Below are 14,346 nucleotides of genomic sequence, written 5' to 3' on the forward strand. Positions count from 1 at the left end.
CTCTTTACTTAACATAGAGTTAATCATACACACACACACACACACACACATATATAAAGTCAATTGAAAACAGATCTCAGTAAAAAGAGTGGGAATAAGAGAGGGAGGAAGAAGTTTGTAACTGTAAAGCTGTATAGTTCTGCATACATTCCTATAGACTTCCTTCTAAGGATACATTTTAAAAACTTGCCATGGGACCTCAAATCCCATTAAGCTTGTTGGTAAAAATGCCATCTTAAGTGTAAAAGTGATCATATTAAGTGTTAAAGATAGATAGGATTAAGTGTTAAAGTGATCATATAGATAGGATCAAGTGTCAGGAAATAATAATAGAAATAAAAAGGAGAGAATGTTCCAACATGGGAAGCAGTCCACACAGCAGACTCATAGAATGACAATTGCTTTAGGTAGCACTCTGTCCTCAGAATCAGCCCTTAAGTCATCCTTGTCTGGCTGAAAAGCCCATGAGAGCATTTCAGGCATGGAAATCCAAGACATTGTGGCATAAAATGTTCTACATGAAGGATCTTTGTGAGTTAGATTCCAGCAGAAAGAAGTGGCCATCAAAGAATGATGTACTTTTCTCTGAAGGAAGGAGAGAACTTCCACTTTGCTTATGGCCTTGTTTTAAAACTGACAGTTTGTGGATTCAAAAGGCTTCCATAGCCTAGGCAGCTCATTTCAAGAGCCTTGGGTTGGCCAGCGCCGCGGCTCAACAGGCTAATCCTCCGCCTAGCAGCGCCGGCACACCGGGTTCTAGTCCCGGTCGGGGCGCCGGATTCTGTTCCAGTTGCCCCTCTTCCAGGCCAGCTCTCTGCTGTGGCCCGGGAGTGCAGTGGAGGATGGCCCAAGTGCTTGGGCCCTGCACCCCATGGGAGACCGGGAGAAGCACCTGGCTCCTGCCTTCGGATCAGTGCAGTGCGCCGGCCACAGCGCACCTGCCGCAGCGGCCATTGGAGGGTGAACCAACGGCAAAGGAAGACCTTTCTCTCTGTCTCTCTCTCTCTCACTGTCCACTCTGCCTGTCAAAAAAAAAAAAAAAAAGCCTCAGGTGGTCACTGATGACATGCATAGAAGAATGTTAATTGTTAAATTAACAATAGGAGTCACTGTGCACTAACTTCCCATACAGGACCTCTGTCTTCAATGAGTTGTATTATGAGATTATGAGAATTAACTGTAATACTTATTCTCAGGTTTTTTTTTTTTGGTGTGTGCAAATAGTTGAAATCTTAGTGTAGTGTTGATCTTCTGTGTATAAAGTTAATTGAAAATGAATCTTAATGGAGAATATGAGTGGAAAAGGAAGAGAGAGGAGGAGAAAGGGTGGGAGTTTGGGTGGGAGGGTAGGTATGGTGGGAAGAGTCCCTATATTCCTAAAGTTATACTTATGAAATTGTACGCCTTAAATAAAATGTTCCTTTGGGAAAAAAAAGAGAGGTGGGAGTGGGGTGGGGTAAAAAGGTAATAATTTATTATATACCCATGATCTGGCTGGTATTTTGCAGGATATCTCATTCCTTAATTCACAAACCTCCCCCACTAATTTTTTATTTTCATTTTCATTTTATTAAGTGGGACTGAAGTACAGAGGCAGGGTAAGAATTTGAACTTGAGCCTAACCCTTAAGTGTATGCTTTTCCCTTTATACCATGGTAAATGCCTACCTTTATCTCTGTTTTTCCTTTTACAGGTTGCAGAATGACCAAGCTACAAGTTACAATGAACAGAGTTCACCTGGCAGATACAAATTCAGCCTCTGAAGGTAAGATCTACATTGACCAAACATAATATCAGTTCTATTATTCAGAATCTTCCCATGAAACTTAATCAAGCAAGCATTGTCTCTTGCTCTTTCTGAAGATGACATCATAACTGGGTACCTTTGAAGTGTCAAAGCTTTTTTTCCTGATTTTTCCCCTCTTACCCATAGCCAAAACCATGACTCTACCATTTGCCTCTGGGTGGCAGTTTTTTTCTCCTTATTCATCTGTTATATTTGGAGGTTCTGATGTGAAATAGAAGAACGGGGGATGGTGTGTGCCTGATGCAATTTCTAACCTTATTTAGACCCCAGGATATGTTTCAGTTGCCCTTTTGTGGCCCATTAAAACTATTCTCTACACTTAATAGGAATCAGTAGCTATCCCAATGTAAATTCCAGCTTCATAGCTTCCTTTTCCTTCTGGATTAATGCTGACCTATCCTTACTAGCTCTTACTCCTACCACCTCAACTGTCAGCTGTGAATTTAAAAAGATATATTCTATCTGTCCCATCTCCCTGTCTACTTACCTATGTGTCATATATCATTTATCAATATTTTAAGATATGTTATACTGGGGACATTTATTTGGTCATATTATCTTTTTTTCAAGATTTATTTATTTATTTGAAAGGCAGAGTTTCAGAAAGGCAGAGGCAGAGAAATGGAGGGAGAGAGTGAGAGAGAGAGAGAGAGAGAAAGGTCTTCCATCCACTGGTTCACTCCCCAAATGGCTGCAATAGCCAGAGCTGGGCTGATCTGAGCTGGGCTGATCTGAAGCCAGGAGCCAGCAGCTTTATCTGGGTCTCCTATACAGGTGCAGGGGCCCAAGCACTTGTGCCATCTTCCACTGCTTTCTCAACCATAGCAGAGAGCTGGATGGGAAGTAGAACAACTGGGACATGAACCAGCACCCATATGGGATGCTGTTGCTACAGGCAGTGACTTTACCTGCTATGCCACAGCACCAGCCCCTTGGTCATCTTATCTTGCCATATAACCTCAATTTTGTTCTATTCCACAGAAAGACAGAGATTTGGATAGGTGGATTAGGTTCTGATGAAGTTGTCATGGATGTAATCCATTATGCAAAAGCTAAAACTCTAACAAGTTCTGTCTTTGGAGCTACATTGACGAGGCCATTGCATTATTGTGGTAATGGATATACTATACTATCTGAAAATAAGCGTTTTGAGGTCCTGAATCAGGTAGTGTGCCAAAGCTTATTCTGCTTGCATGAGGCCCTGAAGAGGCTGGTTACCTTTTGGGCTGGAGAACTACAGAATGTGGAAAAAATACTGTTTGAGTAGAAAGTTAGAGTCTATTTTTTCCCAGGAGAGTGTGAAGATATCTAGTTTGCCTTGGAAATGTGGAACTTCAGTCCATTTGAAACTTGGCTACTTTATAACTGAGGAGCCATAACCTTTGTCTGAGAAGAGGTTCTCAATTTCTTTGATTGGAGTCTAAGTGTTCCTCCTTTGGGTCTTCATTTGTGGATGGACAGCTATTCAACATCCGTCATTTAGGTTGGGAGATAGAAGTCAATGAGGCTAGTAACACAAACAAGTTTCTTCTTGCCATATATCATATGTAGGAGACTCAGAATCTAAGCCATGACTCTTATCAGCCCTGAGAATGACTCTGGACCCTGTTAATATCTGAGGATGACCACTATAAGTCTAAAAGTCATCCTGTAGACCAAGATATAGAAGGCAAGAAGTAATTACCTAGTAATATCCTGAGATGATGCTGCCCCAGGAATAATGTTCAGATGATAGTGGAGGATGTTTTTGGTATTATAGAGGAAATGCTGTTTTATGGAATTGTTTGGTTTGAAAAGTGGGAGAATTTTTTTTAACTTTTATTTAATGAATATAAATTTCCAAAGTACAGCTTATGGATTACAATGGCTTTCCCCCTATAACTTCCCTCCCACCCGCAACCCTCCCCTTTCCCGCTCCCTCTCCCCTTCCATTCACATCAAGATTCATTTTCAATTCTCTTTATATACAGAAGATCAGTTTAGCATATATTAAGTAAAGGTTTCAACAGTTTGCACCCACATAGAAACACAAAGTGAAAAATACTGTTTGAGTACTAGTTACAGCATTAAATCACAATGTACAGCACATTGAGGACAGAGATCCTACATGAGGAGTAAGTGCACAGTGACTCCTGTTGTTGACTTACCAAATTGACACTCTTGTTTATGGCCTCAGTAATCACCCTGGGCTCTTGTCAAGAGTTGCCAAGGCTATGGAAGCCTTTTGAGTTCACCGACTCTGATCATCTTTAGACAAGGTCATAGACTACGACCTTGAAAGTGGGAGAATTTGTTTTTGGCTTAGACTCCAAATCATGAATTACTTTTCAGAACAAAAGATATTTAAAATGAGCCTCCCACTGTCTTACCTTGAATAATGGTGTTTTAAGTATAAATACACAACCGATCAAAAAGATAGGATATGTGTCGATGAGATTTCACAAATAAGACCAGTGTAAGCAAATAATGAAGGATAGAATTAAAAGGGAGAGAATGATCCTGCGGGGGAAACAGGACACACAGCAGACTCATAGAATGGCAGCACTCCTGCCTCAAAATCAACCCTTGGGATATTCGGATCTGGCTAAAAGGTCCATGAGAGTCTCACAGGCATGGAAAGCCATGACACGGTGGCAAAAAACAATCTAAATGAAAGATCCTGGTGAACAAGACCCCAGCAGAAGGAACAGGCCATCAAGGAGAGAGGCACCTTTCTCTGAAGGGAGGAAGGAACCTCCACTGTGATACGGCCTTGACTAAACAAGTTCAGAGTCAGTGAACTCAAGGGGCTTCCATAGCCTAGACAGCTCACAGCAAGAGTCTTGGGTGATTGCTGACATCATAAATAAGAGTGCCAATTGTTAAATCAACAATGGGAGTCACTGGGTACATGCTCCCCACGTAGCATCTCTGTCCTTAATGTGTTCTACTATGAAACTTAAAAACAACACTACTAGTTGAACAATACCCTATACCTTGTGCAGTTGTGTGAGTGCAGCCTGTTGAAATCCTTGCTTAGTATATACTAAGTTGATCTTCAGTATATGAAGGTAATTGAAAATGAAACTCGATGAGGGGTGGGATGGGAGAGGGAGTGGGAGAGGGGAGGGCCACGGGAGGGAGGGAGGTTGGCAGGGGGGATGCCACAACAATACAAAAGCTGCGCTTTGTAAATTCACATTTATTAAATAAAAAAAAAAAACTACATAACATACAAACAAACAAAAAAAGAAACAGAAAAAAAAAGAACTTAATACTTTACCCTTTTAGTATTTTTTATGCTCTACTTAAAACTATTGGTTGAACTCTGTAATTAATACACAATTACTCTTAGGTATTTAATTAATGCTATAACTAGTACTCAAATAGTATTTTACACTTTGTGTTTCTGTGTGGGTGCAAACTGTTGAAATCTTTACTTAATATATGCTAAACTGATCTTCTGTATATAAAGAGAATTGAAAATGAATCTTGATGTGAATGGAAGGGGAGAGAGAGTGGGAGAGGGGAGTGTTGTGGGTGGGAGGGAAGTTATGGGGAGGGGGAAGCTATTGTAATCCATAAGCTGTACTTTGGAAATTTATGTTCATTAAATAAAATAAAATAAAATATATAAAAAAAGAAACAATTCAACAGTTAAGGAGAACACAGATGCAGAATTCTGGTTGTACTAGTGATTCTCAACCCAAATTCCCTACCCCATTGATAGACTTGTCTTTTGCCAAAATCTCAGGTATACTAAGCAGAGGGTACGTGCCAATTGAAAAAGATCTTCAGGTGTTTTTCTTGTCTCTGTCTCCCCCAGCAAGCTCCCTTTTTAGAATTATCAGTTTAGATATTAACTGAAAGTATTTCTTTTTTAAAAAAAGATTTGTTTATTCATTTGAATGGCAGAGTAATGGAGAGGGAGAGGGAGAGAGAGAGGAAAGGAGGGTGGAAGGAAGGGAAAGAAAGACAGAGATAAATAGATTGATTGATCTTCTGCTGGTTTACTCTCCAAATGTGCACAGCAGCCAGGGTTGCGCCAGGCTGAAGCCAGGGGCCAGGAACTCCATCCTAGTCTCCCACATGAGTGGCAGGGACCCAAGTAATTAAGCCATCTTCTGCTGTTCTCCCAGGCATATTAAGCAGGAAGTTGTATCAGAAATAGAGCAGGCAGGATTCAAACCAGCTGCTCAAGTGTGAGATGCTAGTGTTACAAGCAGCAGCTTGATCCACTGTGCCACAAAGCTGTCCCCAACTGAAAATATTTCTATTTTCTATCAACTCATATAGCAGGTTGCCAGCTGTTTGCAGAACATATTTGCAAAAGATGAACAAAAATAAACAAATTCTTAGTACTTACAGAAAGTTCATGGGATTCCTAATAAGCACCCTGAAGAAAAAAATTGAATCTACCAAGTTAGTCAACATGGATTTATGATAACTTGGGAGACATAGATAATGATCCTCAGAACCAGGGAAGAAAATGTTCATGGGGCCAGTTACTTAGAAGGAGGATCTGGGGTTAAGATGCCTCATGGTTAAGATGCCAGCATCCCGTATAGGAGTACCTGGGTTCTGGTCCTTGCTTTGCTCCCAAATCCAGCTTTCTGCTAATATGCACCCTGAGAGGACAGGTTATGGAGCAAATAGTTGGGTTCCTACAACCCACATGGAAGACCTGGATTGAGTTCTTGGATCCTGGCTTTGGCCTGACCTAACCTAGGCTGTTGTAAGCATTTGGATAGTGATCTAGCAGGGGGGAGCATGCTTTCTGTCTGAGTCTGTCTCTCTCCTCGTGTGTGTGTGTGTGTGTGTGTGTGTATGTCTTAAATAAAAGGAGGATCTGAGGACACATAACAAAACCTACCATATACCCTTATGTTTTTTTTTAATGTATGCAGTAAGTTAGCAAATTGTGTGTGTGTGTGTGTAGTTCTTGTTATTAGAGTTCAGGTTCACTTATTCTCTTTCTCTTTTTTAAAAAATTTATTTATTTGGCTGGCGCCGCGGCTCACCAGGCTAATCCTCCGCCTAGCAGCGCCGGCACACCGGGTTCTAGTCCCGGTCAGGGTGCCGGATTCTGTCCTGGTTGCCCCTCTTCCAGGCCAGCTCTCTGCTGTGGCCAGGGAGTGCAGTGGAGGATTGCCCAAGTACTTGGGCCCTGCACCTGCATGGGAGACCAGGAGAAGCTCCTGGCTTCAGGTCAGTGCAGCGCGCTGGCCGCAGTGGCCATTGGAGGGTGAACCAACGGAAAAGGAAGACCTTTCTCCTTGTCTCTGTCTCTCACTGTCCACTCTGCCTGTCAAAAAAAAAATTTATTTGAAAGGCAGAGTTACAAAGAGGCAGAGGTGTATACATATGTATATATGTATATGTGTGTGTGTGTATATATATATATATATTTATAGAGAGAGAGAGAGAGAGAGGTCTTCCATCTGCTGGTTCACTCCCCGGATGGCTACAATGGCTGGAGCTGGGCTGATCCGAAGCCAGGAGCCAGGAGCTTCTTCCAGGTCTCCCACATGGGTGCAGGGGCCCAAGGACTTGGGCCATCTTCCACTGTTTTCCCATAACAGAGAGTGGGATCAGAAATGGAGCAGCCAGGACTTGAACTGGCGCACATATCAAATGCTGGCACCACAGGCGGAAGTTTAGCCTACTACGCCACAGCACTGGCCCCCATTTATTCTCAAAATATATTTTTGCTGACTTTATAAAGCCCTGTTAAAAAAAAGTCTCCTTATATAGTTACAGATTCATTGCTTGGTGACCATGGTCAATATCCTGACATGGAAAGTGAATAAAGTTACCCGAGCAGCATCTCTTATGGCAATGGTTTTCAAACTATATACTTTCCTGGAGAACCTGTTAAGATATACATGTATTCTGGGACTTGAACCTAGTTTTATTAAATTCTGATATCTAGAAGGACCCTGAAATCAGCATTTTAGGAAGCTTTCCCAAAATGACTGTGAAGCAGGTAGTCCTTAGAAAACACTTTAAACAAAGTTTAAGGGTTTTTACATTATTTTTTCATATTGTAAGGGTTTGCCATCAGACTGAGGATTCAAGCCTTAAGAACTCAGAGACTTCTATTAGATAAATTGTCTTCATGCCTCCAAATGACTGTGGGATTGAGGAGGGGAAGTCTAAAAGTGGGAATATTAAAATGTAAGTGTATGGGGTTGGCGCTTTGGTGCAGTAGGTTAATCTCCAGCTGCAGCACCGGCATCCCATGTAGGAACCAGTTCTAGTCCTGGCTGCCCCTATGGCCTGGAAAGCGGTAGAAGACAGCCCAAGTGCTTGGACCCCTGAACCCACGTGGGAGACCCAGAAGAAGCTCCTGGCTCCTACCTTCATATCAGCTCTGCTCTGATCATTGCAGCCATTTGGGGACTGAACCAGAGGAAGGAAGACCTTTCTCTCTGTCTGTCCCTCTCACTGTCTGTAACTCTACCTCTCAAACGAATAAATAAAATCTTAAAAAATTGTAAGTGTAAGAATCTGAAGTGTCAGTAAATGCTTAATAATTATTAGTGGTGGTAGGAGAACTTTTGAAGATGTTTATTGCTAAATCCTCGATGAGGGGAAACTGGAAGGAAGTAAGGAATACAGCCAAACTGGCAGGTAAATTATACAAAAGGTTAGACTTGTAAAATCTAAGAAAATCCAAAATTTAAAATTTAAAACTGGGATTTTTTTTAAAAAATAGAAGAGACAGCAAATATGTGAGATGACTAACATCAAAGTCTAAGAAGTTTATAATAGCTGGATACAGAATATACAAGGATACTTAAAAAAATTTATGGAGGGGTGGACATTGTGGTACAGCATGTTAAGCTGCCACTTGGGGCACCACATCCCATGTCAGAGTGTCTGGGATCAAGTCTTCCCTCTATTTCCAATTATCCAGCTTCCTACTAATGTGCATTCTGGATGGCAGCAGATGATGACTCAAGTGCTCAGTTCTCTGCCACTCACCTATGAGATCTGGTTGGAGTTCTAGGCTCCTGGCTTTCGCCTGACCCAGACTCGGCTGTTGTGGGCATTTCGGGGGAGTAAAACAGCAGATGGCAAATCTCTCTCTCTCTCTCTCTCTCTCTCTCCTCTCTCTCTATCTGCATCACTCTGCCTTTCAAATAAATAAATAATAAGTAATACTTTTTAAAAGTTTATGGGAAAATGGGGCCGGTGCCGTGGCTGAATAAGCTAATCCTCCACCTAGCGGCGCTGGCACACCGGGTTCTAGTCCCGGTCGGGGCGCCGGATTCTTTCCCGGTTGCCCCTCTTCCAGGACAGCTCTCTGCTGTGGCCCAGGAGTGCAGTGGAGGATGGCCCAAGTGCTTGGGCCCTGCACCCCATGGGAGACCAGAAGAAGCACCTGGCTCCTGGCTTTGGATCAGCGCGGTGCGCCGGCTGCAGCGCGCCAGCCGTGGTGGTCATTGGAGGGTGAACCAACGGCAAAGGAAGACCTTTCTCTCTGTCTCTCTCTCTCTCACTATCCACTCTGCCTGTCAAAAAAAAAAAAGTTTATGGGAAAATGGAATTGAGATATTTTGTTGCAAAAAGTTTTGAAATCCGTACAGTTTTGTCATAACATTTTTTTGAACTTTTTGAAGACCTTTATGTGTATATAAATTTAAAAAATATTTGTTCCAAAATAAACTTACCTTTTAATTCATTTTTATGTGAACTATTTGAAGTGTTCTTGTGTAATAGGCAACTACAAAGTGCAGAAACCAGGGAGAGAGCCTGGAGAATCAAAAGAAACTGCAGCCTATTGTGAATGTTACAGTCCTGGGGGCAGGGACCAGGAACTGTGTGGGAGCAGGGCCTCTATCACAAGCAGGGAGGAGGAGATAGGGAGAAACAGGACATCCTAGGAGCAGCCAGAGGGAAACTAGCCAAGTGGGTGATGAGAGGTAGTCAGGAAGTTAGTACTGATGCCAAAAAGAAAGTTAAAGCCTATATTGTAATCTGGGACTAGAAAGTGGAAGTAGGGAAGATGATTTTGAAAATGTAGAACTTCAAGTTGAGAGTCTAGTGACTATTGTCATTCCTCTGTACTAAACAGAGTATTAACAGTAAATACTGCCAAGGCCCTAGTTAGTGATTTCTGCTGCACAGATATGAGTGCTGCTTTGCCATCGCTGTAATATAAATAGCTTTTTCTCAAGTTTTCCTCTCAGTGCTTTCAGTTTAGTTGTATTCTCAAATACACTGCGGGGGCCAGTTAGTAGAGAAAAACAAGGAAGGAGCCAACCAAAGCATTCCATATCCATTTCAGTGTATCTGCAACCACAATAGAGCCTTTAGTTAGAGAACAAGGTGCTCAACCATTACATCTCGGGAATAGGAAGAATGTTTGCCATTTTTAATCCCCAAATACTCCTCCTCAGACTAGGACTAAGGCAACATCTAGCCATCTGGTATCTGTAGCTTTACACTTTGTTTCTCCATAAGAATTTGATGATATGCATTCCAACCACTTTTGAGCCCATGCACCGAGATATTTTTCTTGCTGACAGCTCATAGCTCTTTCAAATGTTCAGATCCCTATTCTTTTGAAAGGGGTGGTAGTCTTGGCCCATAAATGCCTTGTGTATGTTTAGGTCAAGGAGATAAAAGGAGTTGAGAGGGCCCTTAAACAGGGCACTCCTGCCAAAGCAGAGTGCAGGTTAGGAGAATTTTTGTCCCAGGCCAGTCTCAGGTGTTTACATTTCTCAATGGTCAGAAGCTCCAATCTGTGGTTACCAGTCATAATTAGGACAAAGGCTCAAGTTTTCTGCTGTCTTCTTTGTTTTGAAATGACAATGACAGGTGTCCTCTGTTTCCATGGTCTCACAACTATCTCACTTGTAATTCCAGAAATATCTTCAAGTGTTTTGAGCTGGGCTGGCTGAGCTTCCTCAGGACTTTTTAGGTAAGCAGCTGTTAATAAGAATGTGATGATGTAAGGAAGCCATTTAGGGAAGCTGCTCTGGGGATAAATTGTCCTTGATCTCAGGATTGAGTTTCTATCCAAAAGGAAAATTTTAGGTGCCTCCGTTGTACTCTGAGTCTACTACCAGGCCCCGGAATGTTATTACATGCCAATAGTAAGTTTATCTCCAGGAAACAGGACTTGCCAAAATTATAGATATCTTCTCAAGAGATGTGTTAATTCACTTTACTATGGTTTTACAATAAATTATTAAATGAAGCTAGAGTTATTATGGCTATATCCCAGAACAGATTGAGGTTGATGTCAGTGAGGGCAACCATGTTCTTTTATACTCTTGGTGACAGTATTTTGTCTAAATAAGCAAGGCATTTCTCATAAGGTAATATTATATCTTTTTTTTTTTTTTACAAAACTGTGTATGGGTATGATATGGCAAAAGTATTAATGCAAATTTGTGTTTTTATGTTACTGCGAGGGTTTATTCACTGATTAATTCATTTATTTTTGAAAGATACAAGAATTGCAAAATTGAATAAGACATAGTTTACTACTTTGAAGATCTTAGAGTCTAGAAGGACGGGCAGATACACTAAAAGCTGGTTGAAATACATTGTAGTGTTAAATATATAGCATTGTTTTGCAATTTTAGATACACTTCAAGTTACTTGGAGAGCTTTACAAATGCTGATATCGACATGGTACTTTAGTGGCTACTTTTGCCTGGAAAGAGAAGGGCAGTCTTTACCTGAATCTTGAATACTGAATAGCTCAACCATATTAAAAAAAGAGGAAAAAGGGCATTGTAGGCAGAGGAAATAGCAATTGCAAAGGCACAGATGGGAGAACTGAAAGTTCAGAAACATCAGCTCTTAGTGAACAAGAGAAGGGTCTGTGAAAAATGGCTTTGAAGAAGTAGGCAAGAACAGCTCTTAAAGGTCCCTGAAGAGATACTTGTATTTTATGTATTTTTTATGAAGCCACTGAAGGGTTTTAAGCAGTGGACTGCCATGATTATGATCAGAATTTTGTTTTAAAAACTCAGTGTGGTAGCAATGGTTAAAGAAAGAGTGGATGACCTCAAACTGGGTCAGAGAGATCCGTTTAGAAGACTATTACAGTAATCCAGGTGAGAAGTCCTGTGGGTCTGGACTTAGGCCATGGAAACAGGCATAAAGGAAAAGAGGTAGATGTGAGAAATTCTTGGCAAGTAAAATCAGCTTGAAATGTGGAGGGAGGGTACACAACAGAAAAAGCGATGGGACTGTGGAGTTTCCCATTTGGGAGACTAGAAAAATAAAAACATCATGAACAAAACAGCACTCAGAAAGGGAATATAGCTTGAGGAAGCATGTGTTTGATTTTAGTGTTTGGTTAAATGTAAAGTCATAGATAATCAAGAAAAAATTCTGCAGATGCACTTGAATACACAGGGCTGGAGATTTCAAAAGTAAGCAATGCTGGAGATAGAAAATTTGGATTTGTACTCATCAAAGTGGTAGTAACTCAGGGAATAGATGGATTCTCTGAAAGTTTGAAAATTTTCTCCCTTTCTTCCTCTTTGATTTGCCTTATCTGATGGCCCTCTGGTGACAACAAACACATAATACAGTTTAAAATATGACTGAACTTAGTTAATATGATAATGAAATATATATTAAAGATCTTGGATTTGATAAAAATATTATTAATATTTCAGTATTAGTGGGTAATGGCACGTCTATACACCAAGGATCCCAGCTTGAGGCTAAAGTTGTTGTTTATCATAATTCAGGGAGAACTGAAAGGGCTTGAAATTTTTTTTTTTAAGATTCAAAATTTTTTTTTAACTTTTATTTAATGAATATAAATTTCCAAAGTACAGCTTATGGATTACAATGGCTTCCCCCATATAACTTCCCTCCCACCCACAACCCTCCCCTTTCCCATTCCCTCTCCCCTTCCATTCACATCAAGATTCATTTTCTTTTCTCTTTATATACAGGAGATCAGTTTAGCATACATTAAGTAAAGATTTTAACAGTTTGCTCCCACACAGAAACATAAAGTGAAAAATACTGTTTGAGTACTAGTTATAGCATTAAATCTCAATGTACAGCACACTAAGGACAAAGATCCTACATGAGGAGTAAGTGCACAGTGACTCCTGTTGTTGACTTCACAAATTGACACTCTTGTTTATGGCCTCAGTAATCACCCTAGGCTCTTGTCAAGAGTTGCCAAGGCCGTGGAAGACTTTTGAGTTCACCAACTCTGATCATATTTAGACAAGGTCGTAGTCAAAGTGGAAGTACTTTCCTCCCTTCAGAGAAAGGTACCTCCTTCTTTGATGACCTATTCTTTCCACTGGGATCTCACTCGTGGAGATCTTTCATTTAGGTTTTTTTTTTTTTCCAGAGTGTCTTGGCTTTCCATGCCTGAAATACTCTCATGGGCTTTTCAGCCAGATCCGAGCGCCTTTAGGGCTGATTCTGAGGCCAGAGTGCTGTTTAGGACATCTGCCATTCTATGAGTCTGCTGTGTATCTCGCTTCCCATGTTGGATCGCAGAGCCAAGTATTGAACCAGGCATTCCAATGTGATATGTGGGTGTCTTTAAAATTCTCATGTTAATACGCTAATACAAAAAGAACAGATTCAATGTAGTTCATAGGTATAATTCTTTTTTTTAAAGATTTATTTATTTGTTTGAAAGAGTTACAGAGAGGCAGAGGTAGAGGTAGAGGTAGAGAGAGAGAGAGAGAGAGAGAGAGGTCTTCCATCCCTGGTTCACTTCCCAATTGGGTGCAACATTTGGAGCTGTGCCAATCTGAAGGCAGGAGCCAAGAGCTTTTTCTGGGTCTCCCATGAAGGTGCATGGGCCCAAGGACTTGGACCATCTTCTACTGCCCTCCCAGGTCACAGCAGAGAGCTGGATTGGAAGTTGAGCAGCTGGGACTAGAACCGGCACCCATATGGGGTGCTGACACTGCAGGCGGTGGCCTTACCCACTACACCACAGCACCAGCCCCACAATTCTAAGAATATAATGATGCTTCCCTTCTTCTCTCTTTCTTTATATATATTTGAAATAACATTTTAAATTTACATTGTAGTCAAAGGCTTACTGCTCCACTCAATAAAGAGTTCAACAAGTAAAAAGAACCTAGTTCAGTGAGAATATAGGCAAGGGCTATACATACTAATGAAATGGAAATATGTGCATTTCACTCATATATAGTAAATTTGAAAATAATAACAGATCATTCAGACTATATTAGTATATCATTCTTTACCATTGGTTGGACAAAGATATCAAAGTTTGACAAAACTATATTTGCTGAAACAAAAAAGAATTAAATGTCTGTGTTATCATATGTGGGTATCTTAACTGGCATCTTATCCTCTATGCCAAATGCCTGCCCCACCCAGGGCTCTATTTATATGAGAAATCAAGGATCCCCCTGGGAATTCACTCTAATGCAGCAGTTGTCAACCTTGGCTACATATCAGAATCATCTAGAGAGCTTTGAAGAATCCTGATGCTCAGGAAACATCCCAGAGCAATTAATCAGAGTCTCTGAGAGTGGGACCTTCCCAGGCATTAATGTTTATTAAATTTCCTCGGGTAATTA

At 41.0% G+C, this 14,346-nt stretch overlaps 1 long non-coding RNA gene across 4 annotated transcripts in view; it reads left to right on the top strand.

Moving 5' to 3' along the window:
• The window catches only part of LOC149119675 (uncharacterized), a 261,469-nt gene that overhangs the window by 15,628 nt on the left and 231,495 nt on the right, over positions 1–14,346 (top strand). For all 4 annotated transcript variants that reach the window (XR_016227675.1, XR_016227676.1, XR_016227673.1 and 1 more), the window contains exons 2-3: positions 1,694–1,765; positions 10,661–10,715. This is a non-coding gene — a long non-coding RNA (uncharacterized LOC149119675). The remainder of the gene's footprint in view (positions 1–1,693; positions 1,766–10,660; positions 10,716–14,346) is intronic.

This window comes from Oryctolagus cuniculus, chromosome X (genome assembly GCF_051225735.1).
Source record: "Oryctolagus cuniculus isolate XC-2025 breed Fujian yellow rabbit chromosome X, ASM5122573v1, whole genome shotgun sequence".
NCBI classification, from domain to species: Eukaryota; Metazoa; Chordata; class Mammalia; order Lagomorpha; family Leporidae; genus Oryctolagus; species Oryctolagus cuniculus.